Source organism: Mus pahari, chromosome 2 (assembly GCF_900095145.1).
Source record: "Mus pahari chromosome 2, PAHARI_EIJ_v1.1, whole genome shotgun sequence".
NCBI classification, from domain to species: Eukaryota; Metazoa; Chordata; class Mammalia; order Rodentia; family Muridae; genus Mus; species Mus pahari.
The window spans coordinates 37469682-37493285 of record NC_034591.1 but is presented as its reverse complement, the minus strand read 5'-3'; the positions used below and the strand labels follow the sequence as shown (position 1 = coordinate 37493285).

Genomic DNA, 23604 nt, shown 5'->3' with positions numbered 1-23604 from the left:
GGTTATTACCCACGGTGAGGGCTTCCTCTTACCTGAGAAGGAGAGAGGGTAAGCGAAGAGGGGTATGTGAAGGGATGATGGGAGGCAAGGAGGAAGGGTGTGTGATAGGGATGTAAAATTAATAATAATAATAATAACAACAACAACAACAACAACAATAATAATAGACTAGGAACATCTGCATCTTCTCCTCCTGAGGTTAGAGGAGGCAGCCCCTGTTAAGGGACCCATTTTGTCTTGTTTATATATGTAGCTGTTGAGGGCTGACTGGGATTGCATAAGGTTATCAGGACGCTCATCCCTAAAGAACATTGATTCTTTCTTTCTTTGCTGCCAGATGAAGAGATGCAGGCAGTTAATGGCAGCAAAGAAAGAAAGAATCAATATGAGATTTCTCTGCATGCACATTGACTTGTCATCTGGCGTTGTCATTACGAGATCTTGTTCATGCAACCACATTTTTGAAATTTCATGCGTGCAGCTTCTCTATGATATACAGAAAACAATACAATAAATAAATGAATAAATTAAGCATTGCACTTAATGTGGCAAGACTTATTCTGAGGAGTCACAGTAACTGGGTTGATGTTTGATAGTTCCATAGAAATGTTGCCTTTTTTACTTTGAATGAAATACATGAAGAAACATCAAGTTATAAGAAAAAAAAACATATTTGGGATCACATTTCTAAAATCTTTCAGTTCACAATGAGTTGACTTACTACTTTGGGACTTGTAAGGTGACTTATGGGAAGAATGGTTGCCAGAAGGGATCTTCTCACTTCAAGGCCAGAAAGAAAATACATATGCACCCCCAAAGCATGTCCCCAGTAGCCAAAGGCCTTCCAGTAAGTCCTGCTTCTTCAGCTTTCCATCATTTCCTAATATGTCGAGCTGGAACTAAGCTTTGAGCACATGAGCCTTTGGAGAGCCTTTGAGACTTGAAATACAGCAAAATCCTGCCCTTAATGAATGTCAGCTTGTTTTCCAGCAATCAGAGGTTTTGTCAGAGTCAAGTTCAGGAGTCCAGAAGATAAGAGCATCCTGCATGTATTTTAATCTTAGTAATCAGAGAAAAGAGAAGGAAATGGAAGAGGACACCTGAACATCTAATTATATAGAAAGATGTCTTATTGTGGTACCCTGAAAACTCATGAAAATGAAGTCAGTGAGGCCGACTATCAGTGTACATTGATACAAATGGAAGAAGATATTAAAAGCTTATTAAGCGCATGCTGTTGATATGGAAAATATATTGGGACTGATAAATTACTGCCAGTAGAAATATTGATAAGTCAATTTTTAAGAGCTTGACTAGAATGGATTTAGGAGAGAACATAAGATGTGGAATCACAGGCAGGGAGCACAGACTTTTCTGGAGCTTCCAAATGGAGACAAACAAGTAGAGGTGCTGCTGCAGTCATCCTTTTGTGGACTGTGTAAGTATGCCATTATTGCAGGAGAACTGTGAATCCACAATTGGTTTATACCCCCAAAAGTTCAAAATGCTTATTATTATATGCTTTACAGGAAAAGTGCATCAGATTCTGGTACAGAAAACATTTATGTTTTGTTTTGAAAATTAGACTAGTGTACTTAGTCCTAAAATGGGTTCTTAGTAGAGTCTCTGGATAAAAGCTCATATTTTAGCCCCAGACATCAATAAAGTCTGATTGAGTAGAAAGAAAGAAAGATATTTGAGAGGTAGCTTTGAGGGTCAAGAGGAAAGCTATTTGTTTTATTTTATATATGTTATATAGTATAGTATATATATAAATATATAGTATATAGAAATGTATAGTATATATGTATTTATATATACTATATATGTATACACACAAGCACACACATATATACATCAAACGTTCAGTTTTATTTTTCTGTCTAATATACTTGAGAAGATCAATTATTCTTGGTCAAGGTTTAAGTTATCATGAATTCTTTGAGAACAAATCAGGAAGTAAGAAAACTTGTATTATATAAAATTCAGGAAATAGTCTTAAAACAAAACTCAAACAATAACTATTCTAAATCAAAGTGTAATTACTAACTGAAAAGTGGGCAAAGTCAGTGTTCTGAAGAAACTTACTTGTAAGGCAGAATGTGTTGCAATAACTGTGGGGTCTTAGTCCACTGAGCTAACAACCACATACTGACATTGTAAATTCTGGGGAAAAATGTTTATTATGGGGCAATAACGGCATCAATGAGAGGATTTTTACTGTAGTCACACCACGGGAGTAGTTTTGCTGGAATGCCGTTTCTCAAATTAGTAGCATATTTCTGATAAAGAAAGGAAGTCGCCTTAACTTGAAACTGCTGTGTCATTTCTTCTTCCTTAACTGAAATTCCAACCAGACTCCAGGAAATGCCCTAATGGGTGACTTCTCTTTTCTCCTTCCTCAACTAAGTTGATTCCAAGCCATTCAAACCATTTATTCTTCGTGAACAGACCCTTGATTTTGTGCTTAGGTTATGGGACAAGGGACTGTAATTTGGAGCTGTTTGTAGCCGTGATGACACACCTAGAATCCAATCAGTGCTGGTATGTAACCAAACCGGAAGGTTAATTTTCTGTGCTTTAAACAAATATGAAGACAAGTTCAATCAATACCTGTTTTGCCTTGATAATATGCATAGCTCTCTTGTAATTATGGTTTCATCTTGCATGATAATCAGAAATCAGGATCTTAGAGCAGCCAACCTATGATTCGCTATAATGTGGATGAGATATAACTGGAATGCTATTAATTTCTATTTTAATCAAAATGTAGAAATCACTGTTTTAGTTTATGATAACCTAGGGAATTTATTCTAGTTTAATATTTTCAGGTATTTACTAAATAGGAATATAATTTAACATTTTATTGCATCATATGCTATTTTATGAGTAAATGTTAATTTTGATTTACATTCTAACATTGTCTGTTTCATTGGCTTTTAACGTTAAGAATATATAAATTTTGTACTTCACAGATGATAACAACAGATAGGATTTTAGCATGTGTTCTTTTCCCAAGGTTAGGTTATGGTATTCTTTTTGTACATATGTAGATCTAATTATTTTGTTTAGGAGATTTCAAGTATACTAAACCAGCAACTTTTAAAGTAATAATTTTAAATTGAAACAAAGTTCTAAAAATTTGGGCCAGGATTATTTTTCTATATGAGCACAAACATAAAAAAGAAGTGTTATATATGTATATGCTCATAGATTTGTTTCTGTGGTTATTCCATATTATCAATACTATCCCACTTTATTAGGAATAGACATTTTGAGAACAATAATGAACCTGAGGTAATATTTAATTTTGCTTGAGTTGTTCATTGGTAATTTATTTGCTAGAAGCCTCATTTAGTGATAAAGAGTTTTCAGTGTACTTGACAATTTTTCCCTGTTCAAAGGCTATGTCAACAAAGCAAGCTAAAACAGAATGGGGAGTTCAGCAAGATCATGCGAGAAGGGTCCTTCACTTGGATCTTACATGAAACTGATTATGGCTAGATACTTTCAAGTAGCTTTTGAATTAAATCTTTTCTGTATTTGGTGGAAGCAACCGTAAATAGGTCAAACTTGAGGTTTACACTTAAGTATTTAAAGAAACTTTTAAAGCTATGAACTCAGTGGAATACATATCTACACATTGTTTGTTTCATGGATTTTGTGACTTTCTCCTCTTTGCTTTCTTTGTGAGGCAGTAGAATAGTCTAGTGGATGAGTAGAACTGAACTGAAACTTTGCTGAACTGAAACTTGGACTTGATTTCAAAAGCAAAACAAGTATCTTAGACATTAACTCGACTTAATGTCTTAGACATGAACGCTGAAATTCTAACTAGCCATGAAACTTTGCAAGATATTTGTATACAGTGCCAAATTCAAGCAAGTGTACTTTTTCAGGAACTGTAGTGATTTGGATAATAGAAGTAGAAAATCATTTTTAAAAACAGTGGCTTGACAGCTGACTGAGACAGAGTCAGACGCTATACACCCAACCACCGGACTGAAGTCGGGGACCCCCGTGGTAGAATTAGGGAAAGTCTGGAAGAAGCTGAGGAGGAGGGCAACCCCCGAGCAGTTTCAACTAACCCGCACTGCTGAGTTCTGTCAGACACAGAGCCACCAACCAGGCAGTATACAGGAGCTGGTCGTAGGCCCCGGACACATATACAGCAGAGGAGAGTGTTGAGGGCCCAGGAAGTAGGGAGGCCTGACAGTGGGGTGACATCCTCTTGGAGACCGGGGAGAGGAGGAATGGGATGAGGAACTGTGAGATGGAGGACCAGAAGAGGGGGGCAATGACTGTAATAATAATAATAATAATAATAATAATAATAATAATAATAATAATAATAAAGCAGTGGCATGTATAGTCAAAAAGGCAAAAAGAAAGCAGAAACTGAAAGAACAAAATGTCCTTCCACAATGGCTTGAATACCCAGATGAAAGCTGCTTCAGGGTCATATGGATAATGATAGAATACCTCCACAAATCCTATCAGTTCATCCTCTGTCTGTTGGTATACAATTAAAGCTATTTCATCAGCTCACTTCAGAAAGTCAACCCTTTCAGTTACAAATGGTCAAGACAACACCAGAAGAAGACATTTAGTTTTTGCAGATCCAGAAAAGGGCCACTTTTCCAAATTGTGTCAGTCACCCTGATGTTTGCAAATGTCACATTGATAGGAACACCTGCTTGACAACAAGTAATGTTACTAAAGATAGCAAAATCTGCTCCGGTTTCACGTGTAGTGTCTATTATGACCTAGCAGAGAAATTCAAGGCATAAAGCAGTAGGATGACAGAGGCACAAAACCCACAAAAGCAATGAAGGCAGGAATAGTGGACTTGTAGGAGAGAAGGGAAAGCATGTCAGAAGGAGAAGCAAACATTCTACAAAACATTCCTTTGCCAGTTGCAAGTTTCAAACCCAGGACTTGGAAGACGGCCTGCAGGTGTTTGGAGATGTCTCAGCTTTTGCCTTCCCTCCCATCCCCCAACTCGGGAGAGAAGATGATAGCTGCGCTTCTGGGAAATTGCATTCTTTAGGGGCATGGAAAGCCCTGACGATTGCCAACTAAGACAAGAACAGTCTAAGAGTGGAGGCAATTTGCATTATAAACTAAGAACATAGGGAAAGGCAAGTACTGGAAAGGCGAAAAGGTGTTGTGCAATTTCCTCAAGAGACCAGTGTTAAAAATAGGTTGGTTGCTTGGTGGGCTGGGGAGTGCTTGTGATCCTTGCACGTGGTCACCAGACGTGGGAAGATCATGACATCAGTTTCCAGGCTAACCTAGGAGAGAGTCCCTATTCCCAGGCTAAAAACAAATCTTGGAGATAAAGACCTTGTTATTGATTTTTTTTTTTTAAAAATTGCTCCCAGGGAAAACAGCAGATTGAGACCCATCACCCTAAAGACCCATCAGACTGTACTTTTTTCTTTCCTTTTATCTTTTTAAGTTTAAAAGAAGAGGTGAGAATTTGATGTAAAAGTTAGAAGTGAGGTAATGAAAAGCATTCAAGGTGCTAGAGGTAGACGTCTGATAGGATCCCATGCTGTCATGTCCACTTCTGGTCTACCTTGCAAGGTTTTTTAAGCTATCTCTTGTGTTTATTGAAACATCATTTAGTTTGCCTAAAAAAGACATTATGTTTATAGTCCCAGCTACTTCCATTGGACCAGACACATCTACCCTGCCTTTTACTCTCTCCTATATTTCTTTCTATCACAAACATGCTTCCAATGCCTAGAAGACAGTGTGCACATGAATACATATTTGGTTTTCATAGTACATAGACCCAAATAAGAAGGTGAGCCAGAACATTCTACATAATTCTGTACTGAGTGTTTCTTACATAAAGGTCTAGATGAGGACCTGGGATGCTGGCAATGTGTATGGTCACTGGGGTAGTACTTACTTCTTCTCTTCCCTTGGAGGCTCTGTGGATGCAAATGCATTTGAATACACTGGGCTGTTTCTTGTCAACAGCTAGCAGGGAACGTTTTAACTGCCAGACTTTAAACTTTGAATCTAGATTTCTTCTTAATAACTTTTAGTGAACAGGCATCTGACCCTTTGCTATCCTCTCTGACGCTTCTCTCCAATTTGAAAAACCACTTTCCCTCCTCTACAATTATAGTTTGCAGGCAAATGTTCTGGCAAAGGATGATTTGTTCTTTCTATCAAAACTGCACATACCATTGCAGACCTTTGCACTTTTTCCTATCAGGCTCGTACAACCCTTTCACATATTTCTCAGTATTCTCAAAATTCTCAGAGTCTTTCTCCCTGTCCTCTCCATCTCTCTTTTTAACTGAAAATTACCATTGCTTAGGAGCTTTGGAGAATTTCTTGCCAAACTTCCTTATGAAATGTTTGGGAAGCCTGGAACATCTCTGCTCTTATACTGAACAGAGAGAAGCTAGTCAGTGGGCCCACACAACGTGTCCACCAATGACACTATCTGTCGCAGAAGCTGGACACCATGCCAGGTAAATCAAGCTAAGAATGGTGGTGGCATCTGCCAATGAGCCATTTAGTTGTTCCCATAATTACATAAACAAAGAAGTGTTATATTAAAAGTGTAGATGAACTCCCTGAGAGTATGAGGGTGTGAGACCACTGAGAGGAAGGGTACCTTGAAAAGTAATTCTCTACGCTCTAGATAGCTTAACAATGGAAGAAAAGACTTAGAGCAAAAATTTAGCATATGGCCACTGTGAGAAGTAGCAAGAAGGAGGTGTGGAGAGATAAGAGGGAGACAGACCTCAAAAAGCTCTGTTTATCTTAAGACTTGGAGGATTTTGAGGGCAGAAGTAGCTTGATCTGGTACATCAGCATCAGTATGTGCTTAAGCTCTTTGGCTCTAGCCATCTAAAAAGGCTAGAAGGTGAAAGACTGGAATGGTTAGCTGTGTATTTTTTGTTTGTAGAATGCTCTTAAGTCTGCTTTAACCCATTCGAGGTCCCAGAGATGAGACAGGGAAGAAGATATGATTTCTCATATCCCCAACAAGAACGTCCACCCAATTGACATCTGTTTGCAATGGGGAAAACTAGTTTTTTCAAATCAACCCTTCACTGGGCATATTAACTACTCAGGTTTTTGGCTCTTTGCACAAGCAGTATATAGTCAACACAAAGTGAATTCAATAGTATTTTTGTAGATATTTTGTCTCATATTGCTTTATTTTATTTGGGTTATTTTTATTTTGTTTTTATTTTTTTGTTTTACTGGTGTTTTGCTTGTATACTATAGTTTCTGACTTGATATTTTTATGTGTGTATATGTGTATGTTTTCTTATGTTTTTTTTCCTTTTTAAAAAATTCTGTAATGTTTTTACATGTTAGTTCGTTCTCTAAAGAAAGAGAAAGAAAGATCACAGAGTTGATAAGCGGGTATATGGAAAGGTGGGTAAGATCGTGAAGGAGTTATGGGAGGGGAAAACATGATCAGAATATAGTGAATGAAATAGTGTTTTTTTTTTTTAAATCTATGTGAACTGATATCTCTGGGCCATACTTTGCAAATATATATTGGTAATCAGGAAGCACATTTCTGAGAACATGAGAGATCCCACCTCTTGAGAGTGGATTGATACTGAGATGCAGTGACATTTGCCAGTTTGGAAAGAGTCATTTCTGTTTTGACAGACATCAGCTCTCATGCAAGTTGTTCGAGCAAACACACGATTCAGGGATTTCTCTGTGGTTGCTCGGTGTGGAGCTGGTGGAACACACAGGGAAATAGGAAGTAAAATGAGCAGTTTTTGTGTGTTACTCATTTTTCCATGTGACTTCGAATAAGTCTCTTTCTGCTTGTGTAAACTATAAGAATGAATGCCCAGTGTGGAGAGTAAAGGTCAGGGTCCCGGTATAAGGGTAAATGATAAGGAATCTGTTGTCGCTTAAAGCCCAATCAAGTACCGAAAATAGTTATGGATTTCTTAAGAGGTCAAACATGGGTTAGACAAAAGAGCTCTGAGACCGGAAATCTTCCTCTGAGCATGAAAAGGAGGTCCTTTTCCTGCCTCCTTATGAAGTCTCCATTCCACATTTCTGACAGATTTTCATAGCACGGATTCTGACAATGAGCTACTCATACTGTCTCATAGGAAAGTAGTTCTCCTCTTAGGCAACTCTGCTTTGGGCTTGAACACACAGAGCCCAATGAAGGAATGAGGAAGCCACGCACACTTTAGGAAGGAACTGTCAGTTTGCTTTTACTCCATAAGATATCACATGTTCCCCTGTTCTCCAAAATGTCTGGCCAATTGATTTACACGCTGAGGGTTGTCCTGGCATATCTCCATCCCAGTAAACACAGCCAATGAGATGTGTGACAAGGCTTTTGGAGCTGTGTATAAAGATGAAATCAATCATCACAGCAACAAAAAACTTACAACTATCTACAAAGTTCTCAAAAAGGAGGTACTCTGTAAAAATAAGTAGGTAAGCGGATATTAACTCTGTTAGTGGGAAACCAAAGAGAGGGGCCAAGTACTAACCACTCCTGCATGAGTAGAAGTTCTCTTTGATGAGTTTTAACACATGCCTAAATCAGTTAGCTATACTTGGTGAAATCTCTTTCCCAAGTCCCCACCTTTTCTTCCCTCCCCTCCTGTCTCCTCCTGCCATCTTGCTTCCTTCTCTCCCCTCCCTCTCTCCTCCGACACCTCTTTTTTATTCCTCATCTTTCTCGTAGTTGCTTTCTTCTTACGTGATAATAGGTAACCTGGATTATGTATTAGTTGTGTGCTTTTTATTTACGAAAGGCTCCCCAAGCTCTGTCACATTTTTATCTGACAGTACTCTAGAGGCGAGTGGCGTCATTACTATTTCTCTAAAAGAGAAAATGATGATTTTGAAGACTAGCTGACTTTCTCAAGATGGCTAACGAGTGAGCAATGGACTGGGACTGGAATGGATCTGGGTCTACACAGTACTTAAACTCTTCATTTGTTAGAGAGACAAGCCATCATCTTCATTGCAGGAGAGGGGAAACAGTTCAGTGTATGGGGGAAAGACCCATCAGAATCAATGCTATCCTAACAGTGTTTCCAAGTCTCCCACAAGGATAACGAGGCCTCTAACTGTATTCAATTTGCAAAAGTAGCAGATGCAGAGGTAACGAGGGACAAGAAGAGATGTCTGCATTTCATGAAAGAAAGGGGCAAAGTGAAGAGACTCATTAATGTCGAAGCAGTAGATGGATAACCGGGGACAAATATCAAGTAGATTTGCTTCAGTTTGGGCAGAGAAAGGTCATTGATTATTTTTGGTTAAACTGGTTCACAGAGGCCAGGTCTCCACTAAAAAAAGGGAATTAATTGCTTCCATTTCCCACTAATTGCCTCAACATTTCCCTTTGCTTTGTCATTGGAGATTTGGTCGGAGAGGAGAAAAGTCAAAAGTCAGAGTTTGATGGAATCTACATAAAAAGGGAATCTGAGGAGACCAAATTATGGCATTTGGTGTAATAATGATAATGATATTTAGCATTTTCCCTGGGAGTGCTGTGGATTTTTAGAGCCCTTTTCAATCTTTAATCAGACCATAGGGCACATTTAAAAGAGTTCACTGTTTTTATTTCCATCTAGAGGATAAGGCATCACAGAGAGATGGACTGACCCAGGGCAAGTCTCCTGAGATGCTCATCCCATACATTAGATCATACCCTCCAATGTTGAGTTTTAGCTCGAAGCCCGGTCTCTTCCCAGTGGCTCAGTTCATTCTTGCTCCTCCGGTCTTTAGGATTTTTACACACTTCTGTTTGAGATTACTGTCTCTCGTGAGGATTTAAAAGTTACCTATGGAAACAGTATGGAAATATTTTGCTACTGTAAACATTAGTTTTCTGCCTGTTCATGTTGGGGTTATTATCATGTGACAAGCCCTTGTACCTTGTGTTTGCTTGCTGAAGTTAGTCTTTAAAACCCTTTACAGCAACAAGTCCCTTGAGATGTGTGGGATGTGTCTGGTAAAATTATTGTTTTGGAGGCTAATGTGGCAATTTAGAAAGCACCAGAACAGTACTCTGCACATTTTCCGTGGGTTAACTGTGATCATTCTGGCGTCTATGGGGTTACTGACAGTTCCTTCTGAGTGAGATCTGCCTCTTGAGGAAGTTCTACGTCTGCAATAGCAACTCTTTCTTTGTGGGAAAGGAAAATTATTGTTAAGTGTATTATGCATTCTCAGAAACATGCATTAGAAGGAACTTAGGCTTTAAAGCAAGATGGTTAGATTTCCAAACTGCCTCTGTCATAATCAGCTTTTTTTTATTACAGTCAGGCTGTATTATTTATGGAATTCTGCTTCTTCATTTGTAAACCTGATCTATCTACTAGTTTATGGCTATTAGATGAGAAGCCAATATAATGCTCATCAATTAAGGCCTGTGCAGAATAGCAATCTTGCAGTGCCGGCCATTATGCTTATTAGTGCTATTATTGGATATTTGCATTGTATTGAATGATTACCTATTGATGGGACTACACTTCAACAGCGTATGTTGTGTGGGTCACTACTTAATAAAATAATTTATTTGAACAGGAAACTTTCAATATTATGGTGTACTTGAGCTGATCATCTTCCTGCGGTCCACAAGCTTTCATCCAATATTAGGAATGAGTTTTTCAAAACTAAGTGATTTTGATTGGATCATGTTTGGGAATTGTTTGAGAATTATGTTGTTGTATTATAGTCATTGTGCCATTAAGTGTATATGCATACGGGGAAGAAACATATGGTCCAAATCCACATGGTTTGCCATTCAATGTGGAGTCAGGCTGGTTCATTGATTCTAAAACTTGCAATCTATCACAGCTTTGAAAGCACTGGAATGCATTTCCAGATTGTCCTTTGTCAATGAGCAGTTGGATCATATACTTTCACCTCCATTTGAAAATATAGTAAGTGTACATTTTCACAGTTAGCTCCCCTTTGAAAAGATCTTACTCATATTAGAATAAAAACTGTGGCATCGCTTTCTCCACATCCTCCATGGGATTCTCCTTGCTGGCTTGTTTCCCCTAATAAAGCACAGTTAGTGTGTGCCTCTGTTTAGACCCATGTATTAATGTCCCAATTAACAAACATGGTTGTCTGAGCAAGCATGAGTCCCAAGTTCTCTTCTCCAGCTCCTGCCCCTTCCCTTCTTTCCACTTTTTCAAACTGTCCATAGGTCTTTTCTTCACTTTGTAGATATTGTGGACTCTCTTCGATGTGATGTGAGTCTCTACTGTCAAACTAGCAGCTCACAATTTCTTGAACTTGCTATTCCTAAACAATGCAATGAAATAAAACTCTCTTCAAATAGATAAACAGAACACACCTCAGAAACAGCAGAGCCTGAGATTGTATACATGGGAAACCTGGTTTGACGATTTTGATTAACTTGACTGCACAAGTCAGTCAAAATGTAATCACCAGTTCAGGCAATGGTTTTGACAGATTTTTTGGCCTACTGATTGCTGATTTGGTTGGCTTGCCTGTCAGGTTGAAGTGGTCAGATTGACTGGAGACATTCTAACAGATAAAATTGACTCAGGAAGACGTGGGTGGCTGTATACCAGAATCTACTTTAAATAACTTCATTTGAAATCTTCACCTATTTCTCTGGGACTAGGGAGAAAAGTTTGAAAGTGACATGCTACAGCGTTTGACTTTCTAGACTGAGATGTCTCAGCGATAGTTAGAGTTGGCAATGTATTTATAGGCTACAACACAATCACATTTTCCTGATGCACACAGTTCAATAATACTAAAACTTTATTCCAACTTTGGAGCATCCTAAGAAAGTCTCATTTTCCTTGACTTTTCTGAAGGGTCGGTGATAGACATATGACAGTAAAAGACTTCTCAGATATCATGTAACCTATTTAATTAGCAGTGTTTTATAGTAAACAGAGCTGACCTTGCCAGTAGTGACAGTCCTTTTAGAGAGAATTTATGAACGAAAATGAAAACAAAACACTGAATAGAAGTTTTTATAAGAGGCAAGAGAATTTTGGCTGAACTTTACTATTTGAACTAGTTTTAAAGGAAGCCATTTTAGGTATCAATTATAATGTCCCTTCGGAAACTTGATTTTGCAATGAACTTCCAAACTTAGGCAAGACAAAAATAACACCGTAAAAATGGAAAGAGTGATTTATGCTTATATTATAGTCTTAAATTTTTAGGGGGAAGACATAATGAGGTTATTGTCTGGTCTAAGCATATTTTTATAAAGTCTGGTTTATGTTGGTCAAGTAGCCTAATGTGTTTACACTGAGAGTCTGAAATATCCTGTTATTGTTAGAAAGAATTATTTTATGTGCTGTTCCTTAACTCCCCCCAAATTCTTACTTTTCACATGAAAATGTTTTGTAAATGTTCTGGATTTAGATGTTATCTCATATCCTTAAAAAAATAAATTCAGTGGTAAGTTTAAATAGAAGTTAGGGACAGAGTGTTTGCAAAGACTTTAAAATAATGACACTTTTCTTCAGATAGCCTAACATTCATAATTTCTCTCTGCTATAGTCACTTAATCTATCATGTATTTTTTTAAATTTGTGATTGATCAAGGGAAAGGAAGCTTACATTGGCTTTGCTTTCAAGTTTATGTTTTTTAGCCATAAAATGAGTAATTGTTGTTAGCAATAAAGCCATTTACTGGAGTGAAAGAGGCAGCTATGTAAAATTTCTTACTATAAAAATTGCTATCGGGGCATTGTGCTATATATTTATATATCACATATCCTTAATGAACTGTAGCATAATTTTTCATACTGTTTCAGTGATCATCTTGATAATGTAGATCAATTATTCATTTCAGACTATTCCAAATTTATGTTACAGAAAATAACTCAGGAGGATGAATTTTGAAATGTTCCCTCCTTGGCATTAGAGATTTTCACGAAGTTATTTGTTAACCTGAATAGTAAAATGTTCAATGATGGCTCCTGATTGGGAACAGGGAGTTGGTCTGGGATATTTTTGGGTACCTGCTTTGATCTTTCCTAAACTCCTACCTTTTAACTTATTGTGTAGGCCACCGTGTAATGATTCTCAACTCATTACCTGGATGGGATGGTCAGGTGAGAAAAGGTAGACAGACTAACAATACATGTATTTGATTAAGAGCAAACAGTATTACTGACTTATACTATTATCATTAAACCATGAATGCACTTTTTAACTTAAGTGAGCACCAGGATAGAGGTAAGTAGACTTCATCTACTCATCCATCTGTAATCTTTATTTTCCTGCAACACAGCTAACTAATTGAAATATCAATAAACCATAGTTGTTGCAGGTGATGAAGTCAGAGTTCATAAAAGAGATCAATGTCTGTAATAATTCTCCGTGAATAAACAATATTGTATAAGAATCCCATTCAAAGCAACTCGATTGCTTTGTAGCTGTATAATAAAAAGTTTAGTTTGTATCCTAGAGAGTACTCACATAAACTGAGCCTCTGAAGGAGACTGGAGTTACCAATGGTGGAAACATTGAGGCATCGAACTGTCTGTGCATTAGATCATTACTTTTGCTGTGCTCATGGGAAGAGATAGTATTTAATGCTAATAAACTGTCTACCACTTTTGGCATTCTAAAGTAGTCTACACGTCACGAGAAGTTGGAACCGTGTTTGCAAGTATTGTGAAGAGTCTGTAAGGGTAGATCAGGGAGGTCTTGATTTTGAGGCTCATGAGTGTTCAGAAAGGCTCTAATACCCCAGGCTAGACCTCACAGCACAGGTTTTGCTCTCTTCTTTTCTGTGTACCCCCTTTGGTCTAATGGAGTCCTTTCCTTCATTGGATCCCTGAATTTCTTCCAACTAAGCCTGGCCCTTCCTTTTTCACAGAAAAGCTCTTTCCATGCCTTTTTCTTCTTAGGTCATCCATGGCCCATGCAGCCCTGCTGCCGCCACCATAGAGGTCAGTCCTATAACAACATGTAATTACCACTCCACAGTCTTTAGTGGCAGCTGGGCCTTCTATTCTACCCGGAGGCACTCCAGTCTGCCTTCCCTCTCATTGAGCAGATTTCTTTTTCTTTTTAAAACTTTTTATTAGATATTTTCTTCATTTACATTTCAAATGTTATCCCAAAAGTCCCCTATACCCTCCCCCCTCCCTGCTCCCCAAACCACCCACTCCTGCTTCCTGGCCCTGGCAATCCCCTATACTGGGGCATATAATCTCCACAAGACCAAGAGCCTTTCCTGCCATTGATGGCTTACTAGGCCATCCTCTGGTACCTATGCAACTAGAGACATAAGCTCTGGAGGGTACAGTTAGTTCATATTGTTCTTCCTATAGGGTTGTAGATTTCTTATATTTAGCTTCTCTCCTCCTGCTTCAGACCTTCTTAGCTTTCTCTATCTCTCTACAATGAATGGATGAATTTGCAAAGAATTGTATAACAACAAGAGATTCCCAGAAATCTGAAATTCCATTTCCCAGAAAGAAAATGTTTCTGACAAAGCTTGGGTCTTTGCTTTGGTCTGCCACCTATTCTCAGCCAGCCACGGAAGTGACTGGAATAAGGACAATTTAGCATCTTGTTTATGATTAGGGGCTACCTATCCCCCCAGCACACACATATGAGCTATAAAAAAAAAAAAGCAAAAGAACTTTAGAGCATGAGTGGAACCTTTGAAGTGTCCCTTGGAAACCACTGGATAGCATCACTTATGCAAAGAATAAGGAGGGCTTGGTGCCAAGCACAGTCTACTTCACACGTCGCTACATTCTTGATGCTATACCACACAGCAATCTGGTGCAGAGAAAGAAACTTGGAAGGCGTTGGAGTGGATCAGGACTTTCAAACTACATTACCAAATGAGCTCCTCCATGGAGCTTGTGGAGAAAGAGGGGTCAGTACCCTAAGTCTAAGTCATGGGATCTTGTTCACAGTTCACTCTCCTTGCAGCCTGCTTTCCATTCTCTGTCCGTAGCTGGAAGGTGTGCTCCCGAGAGTCTGCAGCGACCCACTTATTTCCAGGTCTGCTAACAGCATCTCCTACTCATTTTCTTCTCTCCGTGGCATTTGACTTTGTGAAACCCTCTTCCTTAAACGCTGTCCTGTATTGACCTTGTGATCTTACACTGCCCTCATTTCTTGGTACATTGGTGAGATTTTTGTTTTGTTTTGATCACCCCTTGGTGCTCCTCAGGATTTAGAGTGCTTTGTCTTTCTGATGTTTGTTCTTCTGGATGAACTTATAAAGACATGATGCAGTGATGTCTTCCAAGTCTATTTTTCTACCTAGTCCTGTACCTCAGCCATTTAAAACCTCCCTCTGAGATGTTCCTCAGACTCTGATTTCATTAAGTCAATGCTGAATTTGTTTTATCTCTTAGAATATACTTCGTTTCATAATACCTCTCTACAACTCTTCTAATCTCATATCACAGAATCATATGTGACTAACTATTCATCCTCTTTATCCCCTATGTAAACTCACCAGAGTTACATGCTGTTAATCATTACTTTGTCTATATTATGAGAAACACTTGGCTTATATTTTACCACTACAAAATATATTTCAATTCTTGGGCTTTCTATTCTATTCTCCCAAGTTACTAAGTAAATTGCTGTTTGTTTTTAGTTGTAGCATGGTCATTTAATAACTTAGTCTCCATGCCATTGCTGGAGGCATATTTCTGAAGTGGTGAACTGATTATTATAACTCTGTCTTCTCCCAATGCCCCAGTAGTTAAAAGGGCTTCAAGATTAAAGATTTTCAGCTCTGCTTTCTATGTATATTTTTCTTCATGTATATTTTGTTGAGGTCAGTGTGAGAAGGTGAAAGGACAGGACAGGAGAAAAAGAGAGGGAGAGAGAGAGAGAGAGAGAGACAGAGAGAGAGAGAGAGAGAGAGAGAGAGAGAGACAGAGAGAGAGACAGAGAGAGACAGAGAGACAGAGAGACAGAGAGGAAGCAAGCATTGTATCAGTGTAACTTCTGCTACAGGAGCATTTTGTTAGTATCAAGAGGTTAATTGAAGACACTGTATTTGGGGAACTGGTTTTTTTCTTTTTCCCCAGCATTTTCTTAAGTAAAGCTATGATTGGGAAACCCCATATTCTCAGCATTTCTAGGCTGGTTATTTCTTAAAAGTCTTCAGCACAATCCATAATGTCACTAGAATGAGAAAACTAAAAGACAGAACTAATTAAAAAAAAAACAAAACAAAACATATCTTTGTTTCTTTGTCATTGCTGCTGTAACAATTTTGTTAAAAACCTAGTGATTTGAAGTCAGGATGGAATTGTTTTGTGTTGAAATCTGGTGGGCAGGGTGTTTGCAAAGCTGCTCTGGGCCACACTCAGGGCATATGTAAGGCTTTTCCTTTTCTAGGGGGATCTGGGGAGTTTCTATTGCCTGACCGTTCCAGTTTTACGTGTTTTAGTTTCCTGTGTCTCGTTGATTTCACTCTTATTGCCACATCTCCTTCTGTCTGTCTGACAGTCCTGTGTCCTTTTTACATGACTCTAATGGTTATGCTGGACCTGAACATTAATCCAAGGTTAGATCTCCATGGTAGAACCTTCCTTACATCTACAGAATTCCTGTTTAATTGAAAATTAGATGTCCAGGTTCCTTCTGGGATCTTCTGTGGTTCTGAGGCTTAAGATGTCAGTAACTTTGTTAGGGGAGGTATTATTTTATACTACAAAGTTATAAAAAATTATTAGGAAGTTTTAAAAATGTTAAAATATTTTTCAAATACAGTTTGTTCTCTCCTTATGTTGTCGATGAGAAGATGTTTTTCATTATTTTATAGTCGGTTTCTTTTTTCAAAAAACAATATGGAAAAGAAATCCTTAGTCTAAAATTCTACTAGAATATTCTCTGTGCATTACAAATTACAGTATCGCTTAGCATTTGGGTTTTATTTGTCTACATTAAGTGATATAGAAGAAAGATTTATTATCCATCCATTCTGTCATGGTAAATCTATCCAACTTCCTTATAGATTTAAAAATATTTTATTAATTAGTGGGGTGTGTGTGTGTGTGTGTGTGTGTGTGTGTTTATGTGTGTGTGTGTGTGTATGTATGTGTGTGTGTATACATCAGGGGGCAGTCTTGTGGAGTTGTGCAAGCTGCAAGCTTTTTGTGTGAAACTATAGGAAAGTCCTATTGTCTGTCTGAACTTGAGAGCCTTCCTGGTGGAAGTGTGGAAACACTTACTTGAGTGACTGGTATGTATGATTTAGCTTGTGATTCACTGTTTTTGTTTTAACATTCAAGACTTTTGACTAGTTCACCAGCCTCTTTTTTCCAGTGAATTAACATTCTTTCAGTATATAATTTTTGTGTCCATAAAAATTCAAAACAAATACACATTTCCTTGATTCTGAAGAAACACTGTTCTTTAGATACAAGGGGAGTTCAATTTATGACAATTGTGTGACTGAGGGTCATTCCTAAAGTGGCACAATACTTGAGGAATTTGGTATTGTACACATTTTAATAATAGGTGCATGTGAAACACAGAAAGCCAAATATCTATCACATAGATTAGTTAAGTAAAATAAAGACAAGATCAGTTTTAACCTTTTCTCATAAATGGTACCAATCCCTATAAAAATTGAGTGATGGAAATGTACTTATGAACAGAGCCAGTGTCGGCAGTTTGTCAATCAAAATGAATAATCTCAAAGTCTCATTTTCAATTAGATTATTTTAATATTTAACTACCTAAAATGCCCCAATCATATTCTTTAGAAAATTGTTAGACTAGAATACTGCATTTCTAATGATGACATTTTATTATGATAGAAATGACTTCATTAATTGATGATCATACATCAACCCATAAAGTAGATAAAAGATATAAAATATTAGCAGTCAAACAGAGTTTGAAGCCATTTTTTTTAGTTGTTTAGTTTTTTCCCCCTCAAGCATAAAGCTTTATATGACACTTTAGGTTGTACAAAAATGTAAAAACTTCACACACACACACACACACACACACACACAAATACATATATTCATATATATCAATTACAACCAAATTAAATAACCTGTGAATTTTTTCATAAAGTTCAAATAAATTGACATTGTATTGGGATCACCCCAAATGCAAATACTAGGATATGATAAAAATCATAAATGTAGGACATGTGGAACGGAATGATGCAAGACATTTCTAAAATGGTGAGTTTTGTGTTCTTTTAAGAAACATTCTCTTTTGTGACTTCAGATCTATTCTAGAATATGGGGAAATTTTTTAAAAAGTGCATTGGTAACTTTCCAAAAATATTTGAAACATGACCTTTTAAAGAAGCCAGTGCTGTTTCCCATTTATTCTCTGCACCATTGAAAGAACATTTGCTACTTCGCAATGAAAATAATATCAAAAGGTCACTGGGGATGAAAAATAGCACAATCAAGTATTAGGGGAGAGTTTTGCTTTAACTGACGAGTGAATAAGAAATACAGAGAATTATTTAAGCATGTTTGTTGACTTATCTTTATAAATATTTAGGCTTTTGTGAAATCAGATAACCCCTCCCCTCTTGTTTTCTAGTTTGCACAGATCCTCAATGTTAAACAAATCTAACAACAATAACTGAAGCATCTAAATGAGGAGCCACATGTAAAACAGCACACATGGCTTTTGTCCTTATGGCTTCAATTACTTTACTCTATAAAGTATTTTTTTCCCCAGTTCCATCCATTCCTCTGAAAAAAAAAATCGTAATTTACTTCTTATTTACAGTAGAATTTCATCCCAGTGTGTATAGGTTCCACATTTTCATTATCCATTTATTATTTAGTGGATATGCAGGCTGCTTCCAACTTTTAGTTATTATGAATAGAACAAAATGGATGTAAATATGCAGCTGTCCATATCCTAGGATGTAGTGTCCTTTCTGTGGGTCTGTATATCTGGGTTATGTGGTAGTTATTATTATTATTTTTTAGAAGATCCAGGATGTACTGATTTATACTTCCACTAATAGTGTCACTAATAGTGTGTAATGGTTTCCTGCCCCCATTTACACCAGCCTTAGTTTTTATTAATAATTCTTCATGATGGCCATTCTGATGGGGTAACATCAATCTTATAATGGTTTCCTAATGGATAGGAATATCAAACATACTTTTAAGTCTTCCATTGCCATTTGTATTTATTCTTTGGAGAACATGCCATTTATTTGTATAGCTAATTTTCCTTTTCTTTTATTGCTTGAAATTTTTGATGCATGTAATTTATTTTGTTCAAATTCACCCTTTCCTGTCCCTTCTAATTAGTCCCCTACCTATCCTCTTACTGATTTTCCTCCCAATTTCAGAATACAATTTCCTTTTATAACCTACCAAATCCACTTAGTGTTCCCGTATGCTCATGGGTGTATGACAACCTACTGGAGCATAGGATAACTCTCAGGGACCCTATCCATAAAGCAGAATGTCTTCTTCTGGCAGCCATCAATTTCCAAAAAAGCTGCTTATCTAGGAGTGAAACTTCTTGTGGCGCACCCTAATCTATGCTGGGAGTATGGCTGGCTTATTATTCCACAGATCTTGGTTATGCAGGCTCAGGTGATAAGAGTTCTTGTGTGTAAATGGCACTGTTGTGTTTGCAAAATACTGTATTGCCACAGATGCCCACTATCTCTGGCTCTTATACTCTCTTCTTTATCTCTAGTGTCCTCTGTAGGGACAGGTTGTGATATTACTATTCTATTTAGAAGGAAGAACTCCATAATCTTATTCACCGCATGTTAACCAGTTGTGAATCTCTGTATTAATCACCATCTACTTTATAAAGAAGCTTCTCTAATGAACATTTAGAGATGCACTAATCTATGTGTATACATAAATTTCTGTATTAATTTATTACTATGTCCATTTAACAGAAAAGTGATATTAGATTTTTCTCCTAGTGCCTATATTCCAGGCACAGATTTTTGAGCCTGTTAACTGTACTGGAAATGAATCAGTCTTAAATCCAGACAGAATTTGGTTGATTACTTTCATAACATTTGTGGCACTATTGATCCAGAGGACAAATCATGAAAGACCAGTCATTATTGTAGCTGGTATGGCTCACAGATGGGTTAAACTGTTGACTATTTTACTCTCCTGCCACCTATTTAAAAATTCAGGATGTTTGATTATACATAGCTCTTTGACTTAGTTTCTCCTTCTCTGTGACCTTTCTTACCTATTACCTCCCATTCCATGGTCCTTAAACATGGTGCTCCATCTTTCCCCAATGCTTTTTTTTCTACACACTTCCTCAAGTTCCTACACACTTAGCTACCAGGGCTATCCCTCAATCTCTTCAATGCTATCTTCCTAGACTTTGCTAAGGTAAAGTGTCTTTCCAAGTATACATATGCATAATTATCTTTTCTTCCTGTTTCCTAGAGTACTTGACACATAGTCATCTGCATAATTGCTTGATTAAAATCTTCACAAGAAGGGCAGCTATTTTTTTTTCCTTTTTGAAAATCTATTTATTTATGTTTCAATCATTTTATTTATTTACATTTCAAATGATATCCCCTTCCTGGTTACCCCTCCACAACCCCTCCCATCCCATCCTCCCACTCTCCCTCCTCTCCGCCTCTATGAGGGTGTTACTCCAACCACTCACCCACTCCTGCCTCACAGCTCTAGCATCTCCCTATGCTGAGACATCCAGCCTCCACAGGACCAAGGGCCTCCCATCTCACTGATGGCAGATAAGGCCCTTCTCTGCTTCATATGTGTCTGGAGCCATGGGTCCCTCCATGTATACTCTTTGGTTGGTGGTTTAGTCTCTGGGAGCTCTGGATGGTGCAGTTAGTTGATATTGTTCTTCCTATGGGGTACAATCCCTTTTAGCTCCTTCAGTCCTTCCTCTAGCTCTTCCATTGGGGTTCTCAGGCTTATTCAGATGGTTCCTGTGAGTATCTGCATCTATATTGGTCAGGTGTTCCTAGAACCTCTCAGAGAATAGCCATACCAGGCTCCTGTCAGCAAGCCCTTCTTGGCATCAGCAATAGTGTCAGGGTTTGATGTCTGAAGATGGGATAGATCCTGATGTGGGGTGGTCTCTGAATGACTTTTCTTCAGTCCCTGTTCCATTTTTTTTTTTTTTTTTTTTTTTTTTGTCAAAGAGGGATCTTATAAACTTTCTGACTATTGTGACCAGCCCAAATATCTACTGGACACAAGTCTTCGTGTGTTTGTTGAAGTAGCAGAAACTACTTTATATTTGATTGGCTTCCTTACATTTTATCAGGGAGTTCATGTTTGATTTTAACCTTTGGTTTTATCCATTTTGTCATGATTAACAATAACTATATGTTTAAATATTGCTTTCTTAGAATTTCACCTCTTCAAGGTATCTCTTGTGTTTGCTATGTACTAGACACACAAAAATATTTGTATAATTGAGCTGAGGGTTGTATCTCAGTGATAGGTTAATTACTTAGTTTTCAGAGCATATGAAAAGAAAATAATTAATGAATATTAAACTTATGAAAATAATGTTAAATCTATTTAGTATCATGTCTTTAAAGTATTCTGAATACTTTATAGTTATGCATATAGTTTGTATGTGGTAGTTGTACTGCTTTAAAACTCAGATGAGGTTAATTTCTGATATAGATTTCAAATTATTTATTACTCATAAATGTACATCTTAACATAATTTTAAGATTCAGTAAAATTAAACAACAATTTGCTGGTATTGTCTCTTTTCTTTTATATATATAATGAAAGGATAATTTGATTGAAGATTTTATATAAATATAACTAATAATATAAATAAGCACATATGTAACTGGCACAGATGAAGTTATACATGAAGTTAGATTTCTTTGAATCCCATTGAATGCCAACATTTTTACTGCTAGAATGATAGTTAACTAGGAAAATTCAGCTTGATAATACTCACATCTTGCTAAAGTGTTTTAAGTGTAGATTTTTCCTTTAAGACACATCACCGGAATTATCCAAATTCAAATGATTGAGACCGAGGAATATGTTACAATCACATTTCACATCATTATCCATTAAATGACTCTGAATTATATAATACTCAATTGAAATATGCTGACAGTTATGCAGAAACCCAAGTAAAACTTTTGATGAACTGAGTCCTACTTTTGTTCAGTAGTTACATCTCAATCAGACAGGCTCGGCTGTATAATTTTAGGTTTAGTCAAGATGAGATTTATGGGTGTATCATATCCACAGACTGCTGTGAGAAAAGTAAGATTTGAAGAAATGAGTTATTAATCTTTACTGCAGAACATTAAGAAATGTCTTTTGGCTATTCTGAGTTGGTACCTAGGAGGTAGAAGATTCATAAGTCCCCCAAAATAGATGTTCTTGCACATACCTCTGCGAATTGAGACATAACTAATAGTTACCTATTATTCATTTGTGAAGTCCAAATGTTGTCTTTCATTTATTATATTCAAATGGATTATAAAATTAACAAAATTTCTTAAGGACTATCATGTTGTAGTGAACATGGCTGTCTATCATTCTTCTTAATATTTTTTGTTTGTGTGTTCATGTATAAGAGGTTATTGTGTAGGAGTTTTCCTATCATCAAGTTCATATATATATGAAAATATATATGAAAAGATATAAAAAGATAACTTTTTAAAGGAATCTAAAATAACTATAATTCTACTTAAATTTAAATTATATTTAAAATGGTTTATATTACTCATAGCAAAATTTAAAAAGAGCTATGGTACAAGCGAACAGAATTATAGAACAAAAAAATTTATGGGTCTGCATGTAGGGTACTCCAAAGTTAGTTGGTGTTGCGGTAAATCTCCTCCCAAATATGCCCGGCAATGAAAACACGACACAGTTAGTATGAATACATGCTGTGCACCTAGATTGGGCAGATCTACTGCTACACTACCATCTTCCACCTCTGAGACACCTTAGAACTTGTCATTTCTCAAGGCCATGTGCTTCTGCTCTGCTTTTCTTTTTCTTCTTCCTCTCCTGTATCCTCTCCCTCTTCCAATTTTCTCTTCTCTCCCTCCCCTTTCAGCTCCACCTTCCCTTTTATCTGCCCAATCATCAACTCTCCTTTATTTTACAAATTAAGGTGGGAAGCAGGTTTATAGGAAATCACCAACTCTTTCCTTGCTCACAACCACTCACAGGAGAATGGAATTAACATCAAATATAATTAGACCCAGGGCTATCCACAACAAGTTGGTTTGACACCTGCTTGTTTCTTACATTTTTCTGTAGATTCAAACAAGCAAGCAAGCAAGAAAACAAACAAACAAAAACTGTTATCCACTTGCTGAATTATAAAATCCCTGGAAAAGTTATGTCAAAACCTGTTACTACACACTGAAAAATAGGTTGAATGAATAATTTGAAAACTGCCATTTTCATGTGAAAACATGTGAAAATGCATGTGTCTGCAGGTCAGGTGTAAACACCCCTGCTTCAAGCCATGCCAAGCCATGCCAAGCCATGCCATGCCTCTCTTGCCTCCATTTTTCAGTAGCTCTCCTAATTTCTACAGGACTTCACTCACTCAGTTTTACTTTATTTTTATTTTATTTATTTATTTATTTATTTATTTATTTATTTATTTATTTGGTTTTTCGAGACA

General features: G+C 37.1%; 1 protein-coding gene across 1 annotated transcript in view; it reads left to right on the top strand.

Annotated features, from left to right (window-relative positions):
- The first annotated feature begins 2364 nt into the window (after window positions 1-2364).
- Window positions 2365-23604, top strand: part of Tfec (transcription factor EC) — a 62561-nt gene continuing 41321 nt past the window's right edge. The window contains exon 1 of the mRNA XM_021191330.1: window positions 2365-2544. The gene's annotated coding sequence lies outside the window, so the exon portion shown is untranslated. The remainder of the gene's footprint in view (window positions 2545-23604) is intronic.